Source organism: Hakea prostrata, chromosome 9, assembly GCF_041222555.1.
Source record: "Hakea prostrata isolate BN-2017 chromosome 9, UWA_Hpros_2, whole genome shotgun sequence".
Classification (NCBI taxonomy): Eukaryota; Viridiplantae; Streptophyta; class Magnoliopsida; order Proteales; family Proteaceae; genus Hakea; species Hakea prostrata.
This window is the reverse complement of record NC_142608.1, coordinates 51,944,124-51,967,547: the sequence shown is the minus strand read 5'-3', so window position 1 is coordinate 51,967,547 and position 23,424 is coordinate 51,944,124. Positions and strand designations below refer to the sequence as shown.

Here is a 23,424-nt window from a genome sequence, read left to right as displayed (position 1 = left end):
GGACTTGTTTGTCAATTTAGTAGGTCTCTAGAAAAATTCACTTCAACTAATATTTTTAATCTTTTGTGCACATGAGAAGATCCTTAAGCTCTTTTTACATTATATTTTTTCTCCCTTTTCCTGCTGAGGGTCTTGCTTTTCATAGAAGATGGCTCCAATCTCAAAACACTCTACTTGGTGTTCTGTTTCAAAATACTAATTGTTTATCAATGGAGATCCATTGAGGAATGATATATAATGGGGGAAGGTAAGCCTACTTCTAAAGAGAAGTGGAGAAATGAACTAAGGGAGAGAGTCCCAAAGGAAAGTCCTCAAAGGAAGTCCCAAAATAGAAGTCCCCTTCACAATAGATAACTCATCAATTTATAGGCAATGATAGGATATTCTTCTAATCTTGTAATCTTGATGGATGGTCTTGATCGCATCATAGATATATTATTGTAATCTTCTTGGATAAGGTGAGATAAGGTTGCTATTCATGAATAGTAACTTGTCGGGAACCTTTGCTCTCAGCCATCTGATTGGAAGCTCGAATCTCGACCCTTGAGATGAATTGTTGAGGTATTGTTTGAAATGATGTCTTGGCCTTGATTAGATCTTGGCCCTTGATTTACATTGTTGAGAGAGTATTTGCTTTGCACTGTTAGATGCATAAATGATTGATGATGAACCATTTCAGGGCATTCCATGTGTCAAAGACACTATTTTTCCTATTGGCTTGGTTCAAAATGATTAACCCAATTAGGCTGAGTCAGGTTTTGGCTGGATTGTTTTATCCTATTTGACCAAGCCGGATATTGGTTGGACCATTCTTAAACCAGAATGATGAACATGTTGTCCTTTCACTGATAGGACTCATTAGATTATTCGATGCTGGAATAGTAATGGTAACCCATATTTTACCATACGTAAAAGGGTGTTGATATTGCCGTCACGGCTTACAAGTCATTCTTTGATGTCGTCATGACTGATGAATTCCCTTCTTCAAGTCTTGGGAACTAGACGTAATTGTTCAGGCAATAATTTGGCTGTAGGCTTTTTGCCTTTTCCAGTGGTATTGGTTGCATTTTTAGATCGTCCATTGCCACATCCTTGGCCGCGTTTGCTTGTAACATGAACAAAAGTAAGGTGGTTGCAATAGATTTAGTGAGAAGGTCTTCATTATTGTCCTCCTTCTCATCATTTACTGGATCCTGTGCATGTTGTCCAAGATGACAATGATACAACATGGAGTCAGTGATGGATTGTTCATAATCATCTTTGTCAAGGGTGGTGTTTTGAGCTTCAAGCATAACTTGTTTGGCCAACAACTTGGCTTTCTTGCTGCTGTTGGATGAAGCCAGAGAAGTTGTGGGGATTGTTTCAAGCCCCATTAGTGATTTGATAAGGGCAAGAGTGCTGCATTTGGAAATGTTGCAGTTGTCCCACCATTTGACATGATAGGCCCAAAGTAGACATGGTAATGTCCATTCAATATCTGGGTCAGTCTTGTTTTGGGCATTAGTGTGTTTGCCACAGATAAATTCCTAGTACATGATCCATACAAGATTGCAATGGACAAAGAACCTGAGCAGATCCAGACATGTAGGGATAGCTATGGTGTGTTCACAGAAAACAATGAATACTTTTGCAGTGCCTGCTGGTAGTATTGCTTCAAGGGGTCCTATTGTAACCCACTAGATGGTGAACCAATAGGGGGGAACCATGTATTTTTGGGGAATTGGTTGCTGAAGCTAAAAACCATGAATGACGATTGTTAATACAACCTAGAGAGGGGTGATTAGGTTATATCTAATGGATAGTCCCAATTCTCGATTTAATTGCAATTTCAAGATAAATTGAAGATTTAAATGAAATTAGACAATAACAAACAATCATAACACAAGAGTTTATAGTGGTTCGACTTTACAAGTCTACGTGTCACATCCCGCCCTAAATCCACCAAGGGGATACCCTATCTGGATTACCTGGGGAGTGAATTACAGTCCCGCCGATCAAGTTTAGGAACGATCATAGTCACTTAGCACAATAATATAATCAAAAGCAAGATCAATTCCTTGTATCCAAATAATTTAATAATAAAAGTCGAGAAAGTACCTCAGAAGGATTCACAAATAACATCAGAGTGCAGAAAGGATTTCATTAGAATAAACAATCAAGTGCGAAAAGGAGGGAGGAAGCCCGTCCTATAATATTAGCGGAAGATGAAACGACTAAAAGTAAAGGTTACAACCGATTCACCAAATAACAAGTGAAACAACTAAGCTATAGTCCCGACAATTCAAAAAAAAGGTTAAAAAGGGAATGAGGCGACATCCCATCCCTAACACACAAATATAAAACTGAACTGCTACAAACAAGTCCCGATCTCGGTCAACTCGTCTTTATCAACTGGTTCATCGCCATCAGTATGATACAAGTCTTCAACTTGGCCTCCAGAGGGTTGACTACCACAGTCAACAGTGGTAGTACCTGTAGAAAAGTCTAACAAAATATGTTGCAAAAAGGAGTGAGTTCAAAAGAACTCAGCAAGGTAGTCATTCCATAAAATATAAACCATATGATACAAGCCATAATATGATGCAATATGATATGGAACACATGATGCAAGTATGGTTCTAACTCTATGAATGCTGGTCTCTCAGGTAGACATGCTTTAAGTCATAGCACCATACTTCTTTGGGTCGTCTGTCACTCTCCCATTCCATATCTTGGGAATGCCAGGGGAATATCGGTAAAGTCATCTAAAAAACCATGGTAAGGGGATCGGTCACCGCTCTCTCACATCACCATTTGGTATAAGTACTGGCGCATGTCACAGTAAAGCCTAGCCTAGTGCAAGTCACTTACTCAATCATATCATCTCAGATCCAGATACGTCCATTCCTCGCCCTTGGCGATCCTTTCCGGTACCCTTCACACTAGAGTCAGCGTAATCCCGGATTACGGACTCATCAACCCTATTGGTCATCCACAAATAGTAAACGGGAAGCTCTCACGTTCTCTCACGGGTTGGTTACCGGTCTTGAGCGCCCGTGAGCCCAAGTCTATCCATTTGCAACCCTACCAATAAATGGCTCCCACAATGAGATTTATGATCTCTCACGGGTTGGTTACCGGTCTTGAGTGCCCACAAATCCCCACTGCTACCACGGGTCGTTCGGTCTCAATGCCCTTCCGATTCGGGTCTGATACGACAGGGACATCCTAGCCAAACAACTAGACAGTCCTATGTATGTCATCCAATAACCCGGGAAAGAGTCGATAGGCACCTTCGGAGAACATCCCATACTATTCCCTCCAGTGCCCAAGGATAGAAGCGTCAATAGGACACTCCCCAATCCCAAGTTATACGTAGGCAATCACATATTCAAGTTCATCACTTCTCATGCATCCAATACATCTTCATAATACAAGTTAAATCATGATATTGAAATGAATCATCATAAACATAAGTAAACAAGAATAGTAATGTAACATGACAAGAGTATTAAGATTTCAATACTACTGTTCTAACACATATATAACAGTCTTATAAAGATTAAAAGAAATCAAGAGATTCTATTCATAAATAAGAACATGAATCATAAGTTGATGATCTATATGTGTATGGAGATAACCATCCTTACCTTAGGTTGAGTTGATGATGAATTGAGAATACCAAGAATTAGTCCAAAAGAATTGTTAAGACCCTAAATAAACATCAATAATAAGTTAGAGAAGAAATTGGGAAAATCGGAGGTCGAACGGGTCAAAATGGAGCAAGGTTGCTGTCAGCAACAAGTTTTGTCGATGGTCTTGGTCGATGGTATCGACCAAAAGGATCGACCAAAATTCTCTTCGGGACAGAATAGTGGATTTTGGGGATTTTGGTCCGAAATTGGTCTTCTGGGGCTCGGATCCATCCGAAACTTGGAGGGATGATTCATAACAATGTAAGAACACTACCTAGCAAGTATTATCACAATCCAATGGTCCAAATGAAAACCCCCAAATTGAGGTCCTATGTTCTAAAGACAAGAATCCTAGCATTCATGAGAAATTGATGGAATTGAAAGGGAAGTTAGAGAATTAGTTGGGGAATAGGTTAGGAACATGATTACAATCATTTGCAAGCTACAGATTAGACTAATCATACTCCACATCTCAGTTTAGTATAAGAAATCAAGTTGTTAAGCAAGGAATCATGGTAATGTATATGTAAGGATCAAGATGCAAGTGAGGCATAGCAAGAATGAAGGAAAAGCAAGTATAAATGGGAAGAGACATTCATGGCAAGGTGTTTGCAAGGTTGCAGCACCTTGGCCATGGTCTCATTAGTAAAAGAAGAAGGGAAGTGAGTAGAATAGAGAGCAAGAGAGAGAATCATACCTTGGAAGATGATAGTTGGAGGAAAGAGACAATGATTATTGTAGAAGATCATCACCCATGCCAAAGAGGAGCCTTCCCACTTTCTCAGATGTTGAAATGAGTGAAATATCGTTCTAGGTTCGAGGTTTCACTTAAATAGATGAAGGAATATCCAAAAAGCATCTTTTTCTCGATTTTGGGTAACTTTGGTCAATGGTTTTGGTTGATGGCATCGACCAAACAACCAAAAGGATCGACCAAAACAGGTAACAGGTTTCAGCAGAAAATCCAGAAATAGTTCAACAACTTTGAACAGGGATTCAAAAGGCTATACAAGGTCAAATTGAGTGAGGTTTTCTCCTACAAGTCAATCAAGAAGTTTAGTTTCTAGAAATACCTTTGGATAAAGCATGGGAGTTCATTAGGTCCACCAACTAAGTGACCTTCTTCGATGCGCAAGCAGGATTTGCCAGACATAGTTCAGCAACTTCGGACAGGGATTTGGAGGGCTATATGGGGTCAAATTGAGTGAGGTTTTCTCCTAAAAGTCCATCAAGAAGTCTAGTTTCAGGAAATATAATCAGATTGGGCACAGGAGTTCATTTGGTATTTCAACTAATTCACCCCTCTTCGGTGCGCAGATTCAAAACTAACACTGACAATGCTCTCAAGTGAGGGGCATCATCTTCAATGTCCAAGGGCTTGGGCTCCGACACCAAATCAACAATCAAAAGGGTCCACAAGAATCTTTTCCCCCACTTTGGGTTTTTGGACCTACAAACATAACAGGTCCCGGGCAAGGTCAAGGTTAGGATAAGGCCAGACATTACAGATCTACCCTAAGGGAAAGGTCTGACATGGCTTCCTAAAGTTTTCAAAGATAATAATATTGAAATTAAAGTCCAAATTTTAAGGTCTAACATTGAACAAGTCTTTCTTTATCCCAAAATAAATAGGGTGTCCGGGCTAGGTTTGGGCTGGATGTTACATTCTCCCCCCCCCCTTAAAATAATTTCGTCCTCAAAATTGGGAGAGTTCTAGGCTTCTAAAGAGATGGAGGTGTATCACTTTTACCTTGACCTTTCTTCTCCCAAAATCAAAGGAAAACAAATAAAAATAAGTCTTTTATAAGAAACAAGGAATAAATCTAACATGCTTTGAAATCAAATCAAAAGTATGATCATGGTTTCATGGAGACTTCACAAGGATCATGGCGAAGATCAATATGAAGATCATAAAACCATAAGAATGACAGGAGATTGTAGAAGAGATGGTTGCAAGAATGCGGCATTTTCTTCTAAATCTCAATCACAAAGAATAAAACATAGTAAGAGTAGATCAATACAATACAAGAGAGATTATTAACCTTTGATTGACGAACAGGAGATGAAAAGCTTGAAGTCTTGAAACAATTAGAAGGAATAACAAATCATGAAGATCACACTTGATTTCTCTTTGAAATCATCATGTGGAGAGTTCACAAGGTTATAGGGTGTATGGAGATCCACTTTAGAACAGTAGGGATAGAAGGGTCAGTCATGGGAATGACTTAAGATCACCTGCTTATCAAAGGGAAGAAATAGAAGGGGGGAAAATCAGCTTCGAGATAAACTTCTACCAAATGAAACTAGGCAGCTCATATGACAAAGAATAAATCGAATAATGAATATGGTAGGCATGAATTTGGCACAGCAGCAAGGTTAGGATTAGGCGGGATTTCACACTACGTCCACTCCTCTCTTGGCCTCAAAAGAGTATTCCACTAGTGATTCTCTTTTAATACGGTGGGTAGAGAATCAAACCCTTACAATATTTGTTACGAGGCAAGACTGCCCTTTACAATCTTTGTTTACTAAGTAAGGCAAGAGAACCCTTTACAATCTTTGTTCTAAATAGGACAAGAGCACCGTCTACAAGTTCTAATCAACCTAGACTAGAATTGAACAATCAATACAAGTTTAAGAAGTGAAGGACATTACCTAACAAGGGGAGTGACACTTTACCCCTTGTGTGAATGTGATGCAATGATGAATGTATGCTCAAGATATGAAATGCAACACCAAGAAGTTCCAATGGTCTTCAATGACTCCAAGCTTGACTCCAATGAGTCTGCTTAACAACGTTGGAATGTTCTTCAAAGTTGGATGGAGTTGGAAGGCTAGTAATCAATGCTATATCACTTAAGTAATGGCTTTAAGACTTGTGAAGGAGTAATAGCTCAATAGGCAAGGTAGAACCTCTCAAATGGGGGTAGTTGGGCTTACAAAGAAGTCAATTGCTTGGCCCAACCTTCCAATGGATATAAAATTTTAGTGAAATTTTACTCCAGACGGATGTCCGTCTGACCAGACCGAGCTCCATCTCAAGAAATAACAGTTAAAATATAGCCATTGGGCTTGAGTCAGGACCAGACGGTCGTCCATCTAGCTAGATGGACATTCCATCTGGCCTACTATGACCAGACGGACATCCGTCGGGTCTAGACGGACGTCCTTCTGGTGCACAATAGCCTGACTTAGTTTGGGACTTGGACTTGGCTTGGGTTTTTGGTCTTTTTTGTCAAACCTAAGCCTCATACACCTTCCTACTATGTCCTAGGTCAGTCTAATGACATGATATGCATATAATTAATGTGGTTACATATGTGTGTATGCAAGAGTGTCCTAAGTCCTAAATTCATCTAAGTCTTGATTCTTGACTTGATCTTCGCATCTTCTTGTGCATTGAACTTGATAATCATCTTGACTTTGGTTCTTTGTCCAAATTGCTTGACTTGGCTTGGGCTTGAGCATCAGGTGAGCTTGGTCCAATGAGATGGAATCAATCCACTTTAGTAATAAGCTGGACAAACACAACTTAATGTAGACATTAGTAAATTGTGTTTGTTATCATCAAAACTAATGGAGGCTGATGTAGCAATGCTGACATGGCATTTCCCAACAACGATCTTGCTTATTTTGGAAGAAGAATGCATGTTGTCATGCATTGATGTAGTCCACATAACTATATTGGTTTAGCCTGTATTTTTCATTGGAGAAAGTTTGACAATGAAGTGGGGGAGCTCCCCAATCTTCAAGAGTCAAGATTTTGAGGATAATGATGGTTGTGTGGGTTACTAGAGAGAGGTCATCTCTAGCCTTTTTTTGTTTCCAGATGACAGAGCCAATGTCAACTAGAATGTATTCAGAGAATTCATGGTTTTTTTTTTGTGGGTTGTTGGAGTAGAAGTTCCATCCTACCCAAAGTAACCTAAGAGCCACAGTGAGAGGATCTTCATGGTCCCATGAAGGTTCAACAGTGATCAAGGACTGGAATAATGGTTTGGTGATGTATTGGCTTCGGCCGAAAGACTGGCCATACTTGGTTTGGGACCACATGGCGACTATGGTCTGTATTGTTTCAGGGACCATGGAGGTAGTTCCTGTTGGTTTACATATTGTTGTGGAGCTGGCACCAGCTACAATGTGGAAATAAGGCTTGTTAGAAACCACAATGGCCTGGGTATTGGTTTTGGCTACATATGTAGTCTGGGCAGTTTGAGTGCCATAGGAAGCTTTGGATTTAATGATGGTATTGGAGAGGGGGCCTTGGGTGGTGCCATGGTGGATTGTTGGGATTCTTGAAAAGATGGATGGATAAAAGAGTCAGGGATGTAATGATGCATGCCTTTATGAAAATTTGACAAAATGATGTGATGCAATGTTGCAAACAAGTTATGATGGATAATGATTTTGAATTTGATGTATTGTTGAAAAAACAATTTCTTTTAAATGGTTAATGGGTTTGCATTTGGGATTTTTCAAGAAATTCAAGGCAAATTTCTCTACTAAGGGTATTGGTGGTTATTCTTGTATCAGTAACCATAAATGGTTTAATCATCTCAAGAAATGGTTGTCCTAAGATGACATTGGTAATGATATATTTGACAAGGATAAAAACCTGTTGGAGACGTATTTGATTTTTTGTAAATGCAAACATTTGACAACTTGTAACTGACACCTAGACTTTGGCCATTGGCACTAGGAAGCCTATAGGTAGTCCTTTCATAGTACTGGGTAGGGACAGTCCTTCTTTGATGCAGTTAGAGGCTACATTAGTGTCAACAAGGGCAATGGTAGATAGGGTAAAATGATTCATTGATTATGAGATGAATTCGAACATGCTATTGTTGGAATGGATGCTATTGTTTAATTGGGTGAAGCCTGGTTAGGGACAAAAAGATTAGGGATTTGTTCAGCATTTTTGGTATTTGTTTGTGTGGAAATTTTGGGGAGTTAGCTTTGGAGAAGGCTTAACTCATGTTTTATTTTGGTAACTTTTCTTCTGAGACCATTGGTCAATGTCTCAAGACCTTGAATTTTGAAATCTTTGTTTGAGAGAGATGGTGTTGATGAAGACGGTTTAAACCAATTGTAAATGTTGTTAGGGTTGTAATTGGAATGTTGTGTGGGAATAGGTTTAGGAATTAAAGATTCTGTAACCTTTTCAAGATATTGTTTCTTTAATTCAGGATCTTGTATTTGATCAACAAATTCAAGAAAGAAACTTGGAATAGTTTCATTCTTAATCGTATTGATGGTATTTGTTCACATATTCCTGATCTCTTGTAGGGACATGTGAAGAGAATGGCTTTAGAGTCGTCTGAAAGACTGCTCAAATTTGTATTGATGTTATTGATTTCGTGTTTGGAAAATCAGATGAACTATCTGGTTCAACGAACAATTGGAGGATGGAACTCTGAATCTTTTCATCATCAATTATCAGATTGACCTTTTGTGCCATGCGGCAGTATTTCGCCAAGTGACCAACTTTGTTGCATTTGAAACATTTTCCAGTAAATGGTCTTCTATATTCAATTGTTGTTTGTTTGGAATGTTCTATATTTTTTTGTTGGCGGGGTATTTTTACAGTATTTGTTATTGGAGTTGTATTTATGGGATTTGTAGTAGGGTTCAGAAGACTTGTATTTTTCATAATACTTGTCTCTATACGTACAAAATTTGTGAGGTTTAGTAAATTTAATCGGGGCGAACCCAAATTGTTCACAAAATCCTCCTAATTCCTTGCTATATGCCTTGGATTCTTTATGTACTTGCTTACGTAGTCTCATGTCTATACACAAGGCAAGTGCTTCCTCATGTATAAGACTAATGATATTACAGTAAGTAAGGATGTTGTAAGGAATTTCATTGTTATGGTCTTTTCTCAGAATGCTGTTTCAATTTCTCAAAAAACATTCTTGGTAATACTATGATGAAAATTCTTTCTAAAAAGATGATTTTGCATAATCTCTGGTTAAGACTTTGGAGATGAAAGTGTCTTTGTACCATTTGAATTGGTGAAGACCGTTGCATTTCGGATTTGATAATTGTTCAGAAGATCTATCTTTTAATCAGGACGGATATCCAATAAAATGAATGGTGATGGTATAAATCAAGGTATTTACAACATCAGGTATTAGTTGATTATTTTCAAGTGTTGGTTCACCAGTGTTCACATTGGTTTGGGTAGCATTTAGGATTCCTAAGTGTTGGGTTGGAGTGAGGATTTGGTCCCACCAACCATTTAATTGTCCAATAATACCTACTACAAGATGCATGGCTGCAAACTAGTCATTGGTTTCATGGAGCCAATAGGCATTGGCAACCATGGTCATTTCTTGGAGTTTATTGTTGATTTGATTATCAGTTAAACCATTAATGTTCCATTCATAAATGATTCCTGATTGGTATTGGGCCTGGGTCCTACCTTGTTGCTCAATAAGGAGGTCAGGGAAAGTGGGTCGGTGGTAATAATGGGCTAATTGATGGGTATTGTTGTTATTGATACTAATTTCACAGACTAACTCAGTGATGGACTCACCTCAGTCAGATCCAGAATCATATTCATACTGAATCGTTTTGATTAGGTGTGTGGTATTAGAAGCAGATGCTTTTGCATATTTTGCAGGAGTATCAGGAATAATTAGGTTGCTTAAACGAGATTCAATCTCGTTAAGCATTTTAGATTTGCTTAATTGTTTTGCATTGATTTTGGGGATTTGATAAGGTTTAAACATTGGAGTGTTTAAAGATTGTTTTGGTTCAGAAACAAATTCGGAAGTTTCTTTTGGTATTTGTTGGACAATGTTTTTAACTCTTGTTAATTGTTCACTTATTGTTTGGAGATTTGAGTTGGCAAAGTTTAATTGTTCCACAGTTTTAAGACTTCAACCTTTAAGACCTTCTTGTTCTTAAAAGGGGCAGCTAAAACATCTTCGCCTTCAATGTTCAATTTGATTTGGTCCATTGGAGGATGGACAGAGGTTATTGTTTCTTTGATTCGGTTGACGAGCCATTTTTTGAAAGGGTTTATTGTTTGATTTATTGTTCCATTGTTCCAAGGATAATCTATCTAATGTTCCTCAGCTTCGAGAGGAAAACCAAACAAAAAATCTCATGTTAATTTTGTATTTTCCATATCATGATACCATGCATCATGAATTTGGATTTGTTCAGGAAAATTAAATTTATTGTTAAACCAATATTTCCTAAAGGCATTGTCAGGGCTGGTAAAATCTTGCCGAAGCAAAACTTTATCGATCGAGAAAGGTTGATCAAACATAATCATCATTAATGATGAATTTCTTAGGGGAACTTCCATTACTAAAGAAGTCGGTGACTTGGGATTAGCTTGGCTTTCCTTAGATTGTTCAGATTGTTCGTCCTTGGTGTAAACACCATGGGCTATTTGATTATTGGTAACTAATTTGCTAAGCCTGATTGTTGATTCTCACAACAGACTACTAGAGTTAGAGGGAATGCTTGAGCACGAAGCTCTGGAAGGTTGGTATTTGATTAACTTTGAGGATTCATCTCGTAGTCTACCGAAGAGGTTCATCCAGTTGAAGGTCATTGTTACCAGTCCATATTGGTCTTGGGTTATTGATGCAATGGTAGAGGTAGGTCTAACCTGAGGCTGCACAGCTTGAAAGGTCCATTGTTTAAGAAAACTAACCTCTTCCCAACGAACGATCTTGGGTTGTTGTTCTTAATTGGCAAACAAAGCCTTCGAAGAACTTCGATTGTCCTCTAGTGGATTTTTTGAGGGCCTTAGGGGCTACAGATTTCATAACTTTGTATTGAATTCTGTAAACTAAGAATATTGGTATGGATCCAGGCTTCATGTCATAACCACTAGTTTGGAGGTTAACGACCAAAGAATTCAAAATATTTTTGTCATCAAGGGATATTGTTAGATTTGGGAATGGTTAAAGAAGATTGGTCCTCGACAAAGACTTGTCTCGACCACTTCTAAAAGAGAATCATGGAATTGGGTAAACCTTTGGTCTCTAAGGGCCAAAATAAGGGAAGTGTTTAATCCATCTCGGTGGAGAGGTTTAATTGCAATTTGGTTACACCCAAAATGGATGTAATTGTATTGTTGTTTAAGGTTGTGTATTGTTTGCTTGTGGAGAAGAGGGATTTCTTCTAATTCAGAAGACACACATATTGTTTGTTCAACTGTCTTAATGGTCCCTAAAACCAAAGATGGATTATTGGTAAATTTCCCAATTGGGGACTTTGGGCATACTCCATTCTGCTAAAGATTGGTCAAAGTCATTGCTTAATTCTTCTTGGTTTAGGATATCAATAGCAATACTGATCTCTTGCTGGCTTATTGTTCTTGAAGACATGCTTTGGGAAAACACACTCATTGTTCTACTAACACTCTCTCTTCCTCTCAAAAGAAAGGGGTCCACTTAGAGAAGTCTTCACCTGTCAGTAAGACCTAGCACAAAAGAGGACTAACACACCTTCTACCTCACATCTAGGAATCATACCATAATGGTCTTTTTTACTTCTCGGATACCATAGCCAAACTATTAGGAAGAAAATCAAAAGAAAGAGAACAAAAATATATTTTACAAAAACATATGAACAAAAACAATAAGTAAACAGGCGGCAAAGCCAGCCATCAATATACCAAAACTAAAAGGAAAGAAACAAAACATGAACAAAATTTTGCAGAAAGCATTATGTTAAAAAAAAAAAAAAAACAAAATCAAAGAAGTAACCAAAACTAAATGCGTAAAAGAATTGAAAGAAAGAAACTTAGGCAGCAAGCCGACCATATGCAAATGATGTAAGAAAGAAGAAGGAAAGAAAAAAAAAAAGGCGGTAGAGCCGTCCATTTCATGCATTGATGGGTACAAGAAATGATAAGGTTACAAGGAGAAAGGTAACCAGAGCATTGGTGAGGGTAACTGGACTTACACTGGAATTGTTGTAATAATACACCATGCCTTCATGGCTCTGATATCAGGGAGAAACTTGAGGCTCTGATTGTCACATCCACCCAGCCGGTACCCTATCTGGCATACCTGGGAATGTGATCCACAGTCCAAGGATCAAGCATCGAGGGACCATGCCTCCCACATACGCGATAACACAATTATGAACAATAATAATCAAGGTAAAAGCAACAAATAATAGATATCATGAATAAGATAAGATCAACTAATCAGAGTGCGGAAATAAATAATACCAACTGTATAAGTGCAATCATAAGGATGAGAGAGTAAGTGAAAGTCACTCTCTTAAGGCAGCAGAAAAGTAGTAAAAATCAATTTAGTTACAATCCCATGTTTAAAGAGTAATCCAAAGAAAGTTAATTATATATCCATATGTTCCACAATAAACCAAGGAAATGGGGCACTAGACAAGGGTTTCTTCTATCCTAATGATCGTCTCCTCATAGGTGTGGATGAAGAAAGCCCAGCTCGGCCGCTCTCGCACAGTAGTGGGGCTAACCCTAGTACGTAGAATAATCCTCTTCGGCACCAAAACTTTGATCCTCACCGTAGCTACCACCCGGAGGGTAGTATGAGGAATCAAATTCTGTTTCATAGAATGAGCCATCAGAGTCTTTGGTACCTGCGGGAAAATCTACAACAATTGCACAAAAGGAATGAGTTCAAAAGAACTCAGCGAAGGCGTTATTCTATAATCCAAAATCATATAAATACAGATCATAACATAATGCAATGTGATATGAGACATATGATGCAAATATGATTGTAACTCTATGAATGCTAGTCTCTATGGTAGACATGCTTTAAGCCATAGCACCATACTTCTTTAGGTAAATCTCAATCACTCAATACCGGGGGGAATTGGGTCCTGCATCCCTCTCGGACAAATCCATGGTTGGGGTTTCGATCACCACTCTCTCACATCTCCATTTGGTCAAAGTATTGGCGCATGTCAAGGTAAAGCCTAGCCCAATGCCAGTCATCTACTCAGTCGTATCAAGTCAAATCCGGATACTTCCATTCCTCCCATCCCGGGATCCTTTCCGGTATCCTTCACACTAGAGTAACGGATATTACCCACCAGACTCATCAACCCTATTGGTCATCCACAAATAGTAGACGGGAAGCTCTCACTTCCTCTCATGGATATGACTCACCGATCTTCGAGCGTCCGTGAGCCCAAGTCTAGCTATTTGCAACCCTACCAATAAATGGCCCCTTTCGGGTATTCGTAGCATGGTTTATGTCCTTTCCTAGGCTGGTTACTGGTCTTGAGCGCCCATCAAACCATACACCACCACGGGTCGTTCGGTCTCAATACCCTTCTGATTCGGGTCTGACACGAAAAGGACAATCCTAGCCATACAACTAAACAATCCTATGTATGTCATCCAATAACCTGGGAAAGTGTCGATAGACACCTTCGGAGAACATCCCATACTGTTCCCTCCAATGCCTAAGGACAGAAGCGTCAATAGGACACTCCCCAATCCCAAGTTATACTTAGGCAATCACATATTCAAGTCCATCATTTCTCATGCATTCAATACATCTTCATGATAAAAGTTAAGTCATAATATTGAAATGATCCATCATGAAAACAGGTAACAAGAATAGTAAATCATTATGACAAGAGTATATGAGTTGTAATACTATTGTTCTAAAACATGTATAGCAGTCCTATAATAATCAAAACAAATAAGAGATTATGCTTACTAAGTATAAGTACCAAAACATAAGTTCATAACCTATGTGTTTATGGAGATAACCATCCTTACCTTAGGTTGAGTTGATGATGAATCAAGAATCTACCAAGGAATGGTCCAAAAGTAGTGTTAAGACCCTAAACAAACATAAATAAGAAGTTAGAGAAGAAATCGGGAAGATCGGATGTCGAACGGGTCAAAACTGATAAGGCTGTTGTCAGCAACAAGTTTAGTCGATGGTCCTTGGTCGATGGCATCGACCAAAGAGGATTGACCAAAATGTCTTCGGGACAGAATAGTGGGTTTTGGGGATTTTGGTCCGACATTGGTTTTCCGGGGTTCGGATCGATCTGGAACTTGGAGGGATGCTTAATAACAGTATGAGGACACTAAAAATCAAGGAAATTACATAATCTAATGGTCTAAATAGAAAGCCCCAATTTGAGCTACTAAGTTCAAGAGACAAGCATCATAGCATGGATTGAAATTGATTGCATTGACATTGAAAAGGCATGCATTAGCTAAGGGAACTTATAGGAATTTGATTAGGATCATATGCTAGTGATAAACATGTACATAGCATACTATACACTTCAGTTTTGTACAAGAAGGCATGATGTTAAGAAGAAAATCACAGAATGTATATGCTAGGCTTGAAATGGGGGCATGGCATCAATAGACAAGTGAGAGGATAATAGGTTAAGCAAGAGTGGACACTTGGAGTGATGGTTGCAAGGTTGCAGCACCATCTCCAAGGTCTCAATAGCAAGAGAGGGATAGAAAAGAATAGAATAGAGAGTGGAAGTGATGAATCATACCTTGTAGTTGTAGATGGAGACAAGAAATAAAGATTAACAATGAGTTTTGGTGGAATCTTCTTCACAAGTGCCTAGGAGTTGCTTTGGGAAGCTCTCCCCAAGTTCTCAGGAGTGAAAATGATTGCAATAGGGCTCAAAACACAAGGCTAGTATAAATAAAATAGGGAATATTCCAAGAATCATTATCTTGTCTGTCTGGGGAACTTTGGTCGATGGTCCTTGGTCGATGGCATCGATCAAAGAGGATCGACCAAAATGTCTTTCAACAGAAAATTAGGTTTTTGATCAGCAACTTCGGACAGGGATATGGAGGGCTATACAAGGTCAAATTGAATGGGGTTTTCTTCTACAATTCAATCAAGAAGTCTAGTTTCGGGGAATACCTTTGGATTGTGCACAGGAGTCCATTAGGTACTTCAACTAAATCATTCTTCTCCGATGTGCAGACTTTCATTAAACACCGACAATGTACTCAAGTAAGGGGTATCATCGTCAATGTCCATGGGCTCGGTCTGCAACTCATAATTATCAATCAAAAGGGTCCATGAGTCTCTTCTACCACCGCTTCAGGTCTTCGGACCTAAAAACAATAGTGGATCCGGGTTAGGGTCAGGGTTAGGATAGAGCTAGATTTTACACCGGGTTGTTATCTGGCAGCTTACCTACTACTTAAAGTTTCCTAATTCCTCAACTCAGAAGCAGCTTCTTGGAATCGAGACCATGTTCGGACATGGTGGCCGGCTGAAATAGCAGAGAAAATACTCAGCATACCCCGTCCATTTCACCCAACAACAGATCGTCTTATTTGGAATCTTACTTCAACAGGATGGTTCATAGTCAGTTCGGCTTATAGGTTGGCTGCTTCATCTCCCACCCACCCTCACCCACTACCCCTAACAAATTGGCTTTAGCTTTGGCATCTCCCTCTCCCACCTAGGATCCTCTTTTTCTTATGGAAGGTTATCCATGCTACATTACCCACAATAGATCTATTGATAGCAAGAAGATGTAACATTCCACCCCATTGTATTACTTGTGGTCACCCTAATTTTTCGACACATCACCTCTTTATGAGCTGCCGTTTTACTCTAGCATAGCCTTCACCTCCAGCCATGGGACCCCAGCTTCAAGCCCTTGTCACCCAATCTACCTCATTATCCCCTCACAAACAGCAACACCTACACACCCTCATTGCACTTTGGGCTCTATGGGGATATTATAATATTGTCTCCCACTCTCCCCAAACTCCTAGGCATCAAGATGCTCTGCAGCGCTTACAACAAGTGCTATCTGAATTATCCCCTCCATCCCCACAAAATCCCTCTAGCAAGACACCTATCCTCCTTAGGTGGGAACCTCCACCGCTAGGTCAAATCAAACTAAATGTGGATGGATCCTCCTTCTCTGATCCAAAATGTTCAGGGATTCGTGGTATCGCACGTGATTCTACTCACCAGGTGGTGTTTGCCTTTTGCTAGGGAATGGGCTACCAGGAATCTCTTATCACAAGCTATTAGGCGTGGACTCAGTCTTGCCCTTGATTTCCATATTCCTCATATCCCAGTGGAAAGTGACAACCACGCGCTAGTGCACTCTCTTATGCATCCAGCATCCCGTGGCAATTGGAAAATCTCTCATTTACTCAATGATATTCTCAAACTAGTGTCAGCCTTCACTAAATGTTCATTCATACATGTACATCGTGAAGCAAACTGTGCTGCAGATGAGTTGCCAAAGCTGCAACACTATCTCAGAATTGGTTCATGTACCACCATACCCCCCCCCCCCCTTTTATCATGGATCCTGCTCTTTGACTCTTTAAGATGTAATATCCCTCGTGGTTTTCTCTTGAATAAATTAAGCTCTTTTTCCTACCAATATATATATATATAGTCGATGGAGCGAGAGATCCATTGAAATAGGATAATCCCTTCGAACACAAAGAAGCCCTGTCAAGGAAGAACATCCGTTCAACCCCTATTCCTAATTCAATATTGTTGGAATTTATGATTCCAATACACACAAAAGCACCAACCAATCTTCATAAGTTTTTGAGAATGATACATGCACACATTAGGCGAGGGTTATCAAGAGCTAGACCAAATATATTGCATACAGGATTGAATATGAGCATAGGGAGTCTCTTGTGAAGAGTCCTCTTGAAGCTCTTGCGGGAGGGAGGGGGATTTGTGAAGAAACAAATTGCATAACATTAATTGGGTTGGAGGTACTGTTTTTGAAACATACTAAATTACGTTCTTTTCAAATGAAATGACAAGTTATAATGAAAACAGTGAACATCCATTTCAAAGAAGCTTTATCAAGAGCAGGATTTGAAGAGATAGATTTGCACAAGTGAAGAGAAGATCTCCATGTGAATTATTTTGTCCTCACCTCAGAGGTCCTGCTGCCCATATACGCTTGCTCCATTTGCAAGATAGGAAAATGTGCCATTGGGACTTAGAACCACCATGACATAGAACACAAGTAGATCGAAGTGGAATGCAATGGGATAATGTAGAGCAGATTGGTATACTTGTATTCAGAAGGCGCCAGAAGAATAGTTTGAGTTAGGATGAATATTTAACTTCCAAAAGAGCTTCCACCATAAAGTAAATTCATTCCTCATAGAATTATGTTTTAATAAGAAAAGTGTTTGGCCAGCAAGGCTAGAGGTAAAAATTCCAGAAGATGAGATAACATATTTTCAGTAATCAGATGAAGAATTCAAAGAGGTGGAAGAGACTAATTCAGCTACAGTTGGATTAAAGGAGGAGTGAATCTTTGATATTAGAGCATGTCTATTTCCCACCATGTTTGCAACATTGGCACCCCGTGGTTGAAGATGGTAATCAATCACACCAATCTTATGATCTGGGGTGCAATAGACCCAAGGGTCAAACCAATAAGAGGTGTTCTTGCCATCCCCCAAACATCTGAGCACCATTCTTGCAAGAAAAGTTAGTATAGTCATAAGTTTTCCAGGTTTGAAAACCAGATTTGCTAGCAACCTTAGGATCAAACAAGGAAGAAGATGGAAAGTATTTTGCTTGTAGAATCTGGCACCATAATGCAGATGGATTTGTCACCATCCCCCATGTAGAAACAGAGCTTTGTTGAACTCCTCCATCTTCTTGAAACCCAAACCGCCTAGTCTTTTAGATATAGCATTTGTCCCATGCAATGAGGGTCAATTTCTTCCCTTCCTACAGAAACCCCTACCAGAATTTTTGACAAATTGGATCCTTGTGTAGGCAAGTAACCTTAAGAAAAGCCAAATAGTTCATATGATGTAGAGGAAGAGATTGAATCACAGATTGAACAAGAACTCCCATTCCTACAAAGGACAGGGATCTAGATTTCCAAACATAGAATTTTCTACGCATCTTATTGAACCAGGGTTGAAAGTCTCGAGACCTAGCTCTAGAGGAGAACAAGGGTGTTCCTAAATAGACATCGTTCTTCTACATTTTCCTAAACCCTAGAATTCTAAGAACCTTTTGTTTTTCCTCTATAGACATATATCTGTTGAAAAAAGCCTCACTTTTCTCAAAATTAATGACTTGGCGAGTTAGATTAGAGAACAGATCAATTACAACTTTAATAGCCAACGTATCATCATAGGTGGTACGACAGAAAATGAGGAGTCATCAACAAATAACAGATGGGTTACCTCTAAAGCTTGCCTAGCAACATAGATCCCTTTGAATAGGTTTAGTCTTGTACTCTACCAAGAGTCTATAGAAGACTTCCATGACTAGAAGGAATACATAAGGGTTAAAAGAGGGCATCCCTACCTTAGGCCATGGTCCCAAAGAACCTTGGTTAGGCAGTCCATTAAGCTTGGTGGAGACAGATGTATAGGAAATAAGATGCTCAACTAGGCTACACCACCTTTGTTGAATCCTAAAAAGGACATTACCCGAAGGATGATTTCCTATTCAGCACTGTCATATGCCTTAGACATATCTAACTTTAAAGCAACATACTTAGCCCAAGTTGAATTCACAAGTAATGGAAAATCTCATGTGTAATATTAATATTATCAATGATTTATCTAGATGGCACAAAAGCTCCTTGCATGGGAGAGAATCTAAACCAGGGGCTTTACAGACCCCTAGGGAGAACACAACCCTTCTAATCTCATCTATATCTAGCGGCTTAGTCAAGGTTGAGATTGAAACAATGGTTGAAGCATTGGGAATAAACATTCTACAAAAGAAGAGTCAAGGGGTGAAGATGATGTGTAAAGAAAGGACATAAACTAAGCAAATAAAGTGGTTATCTTACATGGTAGGGAAACAACAACATCATTATCCATTAAGAAATTAATTATACTAAGGGCAAACCTTATTTTAGTAATAGAACAATAAAGTTTTGTGTTTGTGTCTCCTCTAGAAATGTACTTATGTCTAGATTTTTATGACCAAAGAACTCTTCAGCAACATCAATCCAAGATAGGCTGTTGTTTTCTACATTGTAAGCACCCCAATTGGGGGTAGGGGATTCATGAATAGCTTCAAGTTCAGATTCAATTTACATACAAAGATCATTATTTTACCAAAAGATTAACGATTCCACTGGCAAGAAAACAAGAAAGATTTGCTTACTTCCCTTCTAGGACATATTCAACATAGGAGATTCATGAAGAACTTACTACCTTAAAGAAGCCTGAGTAGAGATGCCAAGCTGCTTGATAGTGGAATAGTTTCTTTCCTGTCATCAAACAGGGTAAGTATTTAAGAGTAGAGGATTATGGTCAAACTCAATAGCTGGAAGGTAGGATAGGGACGATGAGGAGAGAGAGAGAGAGAGAGAGAGAGAGAGAGAGAGAGAGAGAGAGAGAGAGAGAGAGAGAGAGGAAATCATGCCCTAGAAACAACTTATCCATCCGTTCATGCACCAAATGAGGGGGGAGGTTTCTTATGAGATTTAGTGAAATTCTTACAAGGGCAAAGAAGTTCTGACAGGTTGAAATCAGACAAACACTCACAGAATAAGCATAAAGCAGGGGAAGGGCAAAAGGGACTTCCAAGTTTTTCAGACGTAGAGCAGAGTTACAGAGTTTGCACACAAAAAGAAAGGAAGAGGTGAGACAAAGGAGGGAATGAGGAGAAACCCATGCATCTTTCCTAGGACTATACTGCGGGAGGCAATAAACAAACACAAAGATCTATTCAAAATGAAAGGAGGGAATGCGAAGAAACCCATACATCTTTCCTAGGACGATACCGTTGGGGGGGGGGGGGGCAGAAACAAACACAGAGATCTATTCAAAATGTAAGTCATAGAATTTCATAGTAATGAAAGCAGAATGGTAAGAAATGATTGAGAATTTAATATAAGACTTTTTGTGGGTTAAAGCTCCCCCCCCCCCCGGAAAAGACCATTTAATGCTAGAGCTAGCACGTTCCATAGAGACCAATCCTAAAAAGCATGATTTATAAGAATCCATAAGATTAGAGTGAGAGACACACTTAGTTTCACCCAAAAAGAGGACATTAGGATCATTGCATTTGGTTAACTTTTGCATCCAACATATTGTAAATTTATTTTTTAAATCCCAAACATTCCATGCAAAAAACTACAGGATGGGTAAAAATGAAACATGCTAAAAGCCTTGCCTTCAAGAATCAAAGAGGGGGGGGGGGGGGGGACAAAAAGCACAACAATAGGAATATAAGCACATATAGAAATTCACAATACCAAACAAACAAGAAGTAGGAATAGCAACAAAGGAGAACACAAATAAAAGATAACACGTTAGAAGCATAAAAACACTACAGAGAAAGCCCAAACAAACCATAATGAGCATAGACCAAGATAAAGACAGAGAAGATCATGAAATTTAAACTAGTAGAAAAGAAGTTTAGAAAACACTAACTTAAATAGAGACACAAAAAGGATCAAGAAAAGTACAGTTTTTCAAGAGAGCAGTGAACTCTTTATCTATAGCTTTCCGCTAGTGAGAAAATTTATATGTAGTGGTTATGGAAGTGGGCAACATGGCCAGGGGTATGATTGGTGATAGAAGTGATGAGAGCCCTAGGACTAGCCTTGGATTGAGGTGCTGAGTGAAGGTTGGGTGGTGGTAGTGGTTAGGGTTTCTTGCATCTCATAAGGGAGATCAACAACCAGCTGAATGGGTGAGGGTGATCCGGCCAAGGAGGTGGAGGAAACTCTAGAATCATGGGGGCTAGGAGAGGAAGCCCTAGGTGTGGAAGTGTGGACTCAGTAGGTGGCATGGAGGAGTAAGAGTCAGTAGGAGAAACCCTAGGAGGGGAGTTCGCCTAGGTGAGGTCTCAAGAGGGATAGTGGTCCTGAAATATTGGGAAGTGGTTGGGTTGGTGTGGGGGTTACCTCACTGACAGGGAAAGGAAAATTCCTTTCATCAAATGCAACATAGCAAGGTCAAACCAATTATATCCTCAGTGACGAGGACTAAATCCCATACAAACATGTAAGGTAGACCTAAATTCCAAACTTGTGTTTATCATATGGTCTCAAGCAAGGATATCAAGCACATCCAAAAATCCTCAAAGAATCATAGTCAGGCCTAACTTTGAACAATTTGAAATAAGGAAAAACATTTCAGAACTTTGGTGGGTAATCTATTTATTAGAAACAAAGCAATTTCAAAGGCATGCCCCCAAAAATTTTCTAGGGCAAGAAGAGTGAGCCAAAAAAGATAAGCCAAGCTCTATAGCATGTCAATGACAGCGCTCAGCAGCACCATTTTGTTCATATGTGTGAGGGCATGAAATTCTATGTTCAGTTCCATTTTCTTGAAGGAAGGTAGAGACAGTCATATACTCTTCTTATTAGTCACTGAAGAAACGTTTAATACATCTAGAAAAGAAGTTCTCAACAAGCAATTTGAACCTTTTAAAAATTATAAAAACTTCAGATTTGACAGTCATAGGATAAAACCATATAAACTTGCTGAAATCCTTTACAAAAATAACTTAGTAGCGGTAGCCATCAATAGACTCATTCGGGGAAGGTCTCCATACTTCCGAAAAAATTAAGTCCTAGGGTTTGTGACTTTTCCCTTTCTAACAAGCATCTCACACTAAAACAAAATTCTTTGAACTAACTAAATCAAACTTTTATCGACTTTAGAGTTATGATCCTGTAAATGTGAATGCCAATTTAAAAAGGTCTTTTTCCAACCAATGCTTGGGGAGAAGAAGAGTTTCCCAAGCGAAGTTGATACAGTCCATCTTAATGCTGCCTTGAAGGAGACATCTCCCTGTTGTAGAATCTTTCACATAAAACATATTAGGGCATAATTCAAACATTGTTATCCCTTGTGAATTGTGAGACCCATAATAAATTGTTGCAAATAAAGGGCACATAAAGAACTAAATTCAGATCTACTAAAGAAGAATTTGTATCAATGTAGATGTTACTAGTGTTACCAATAGGCAAGCCAGCACCATTTCAAACTTGAACATGATCTGATCCAGGGTTGAGCAACATGAACAAAAGCATTAGTAACGTGGTGAGTGGCACCAGAATCAGGTCCCAATTTTTATTTGGAAGAGAAGCATTAGAAATTTCAGAAATATTCATAGAAGGACATGCGTTTTTAGTACCTTGAATTGCATGGTTGAAGTGTTGATAAAAATCCTTGGCTTTATGGCCAAGACAAACACAGTTCTGACAAATGGTTTTTTATTTAGGGCCACCAACTAGAGACGGGGATCCAACTGACTGAGGGGGACGATTAGAAGGGAAGCATCCACGTCCAAATATATCTCTTTGAGAGAAAGCCCCCTGTAGCGATGTCTTAGAGGTTGAATTCCATGAGGTTGACTCCTGGCCGTAGGCTGAGATGCCTCAACACTAGACAATTCATCTTTCAAATGGGGGTAATTAAATGGGGGTGGGCAGTGGTTCCTAGCGGGGAGGGGTATGGTGGTTTCCGTCAAGGGATAAGAAGAAGATGGGTGAAGGGAGAATCCCTTCACTCACCTAAAGGTTGGGTATGGGAGGGTATTAAGTAGGGGTAATTAAGTCATTTTATTTTCCAAAGGGCATTTAGGTCATTTTACACGACACTTAATAGAAAATCCTAACTGTATGTAACTTATAATTTTGAAAGTGGGTGCTATGTAATTTAGGCCATAACAGTGGGGGGACACTAGTTTCACTCCAATAATTGAGGGTACCACGAAAAAAAGTTGACGGTACTTTAGAGTTTTAATTACTAGGGTAGTTGAGGTAATTTAGCGTTTAAGTTAAAAAAAAAACT

The 23,424-nt window shown here is 39.1% G+C and overlaps 1 protein-coding gene across 1 annotated transcript in view; it reads left to right on the top strand.

The window, feature by feature from the left end:
* The window catches only part of LOC149005489 (disease resistance protein RPV1-like), a 28,228-nt gene that overhangs the window by 924 nt on the left and 3,880 nt on the right, over positions 1-23,424 (top strand). The gene's annotated exons all lie outside the window — the stretch shown is intronic.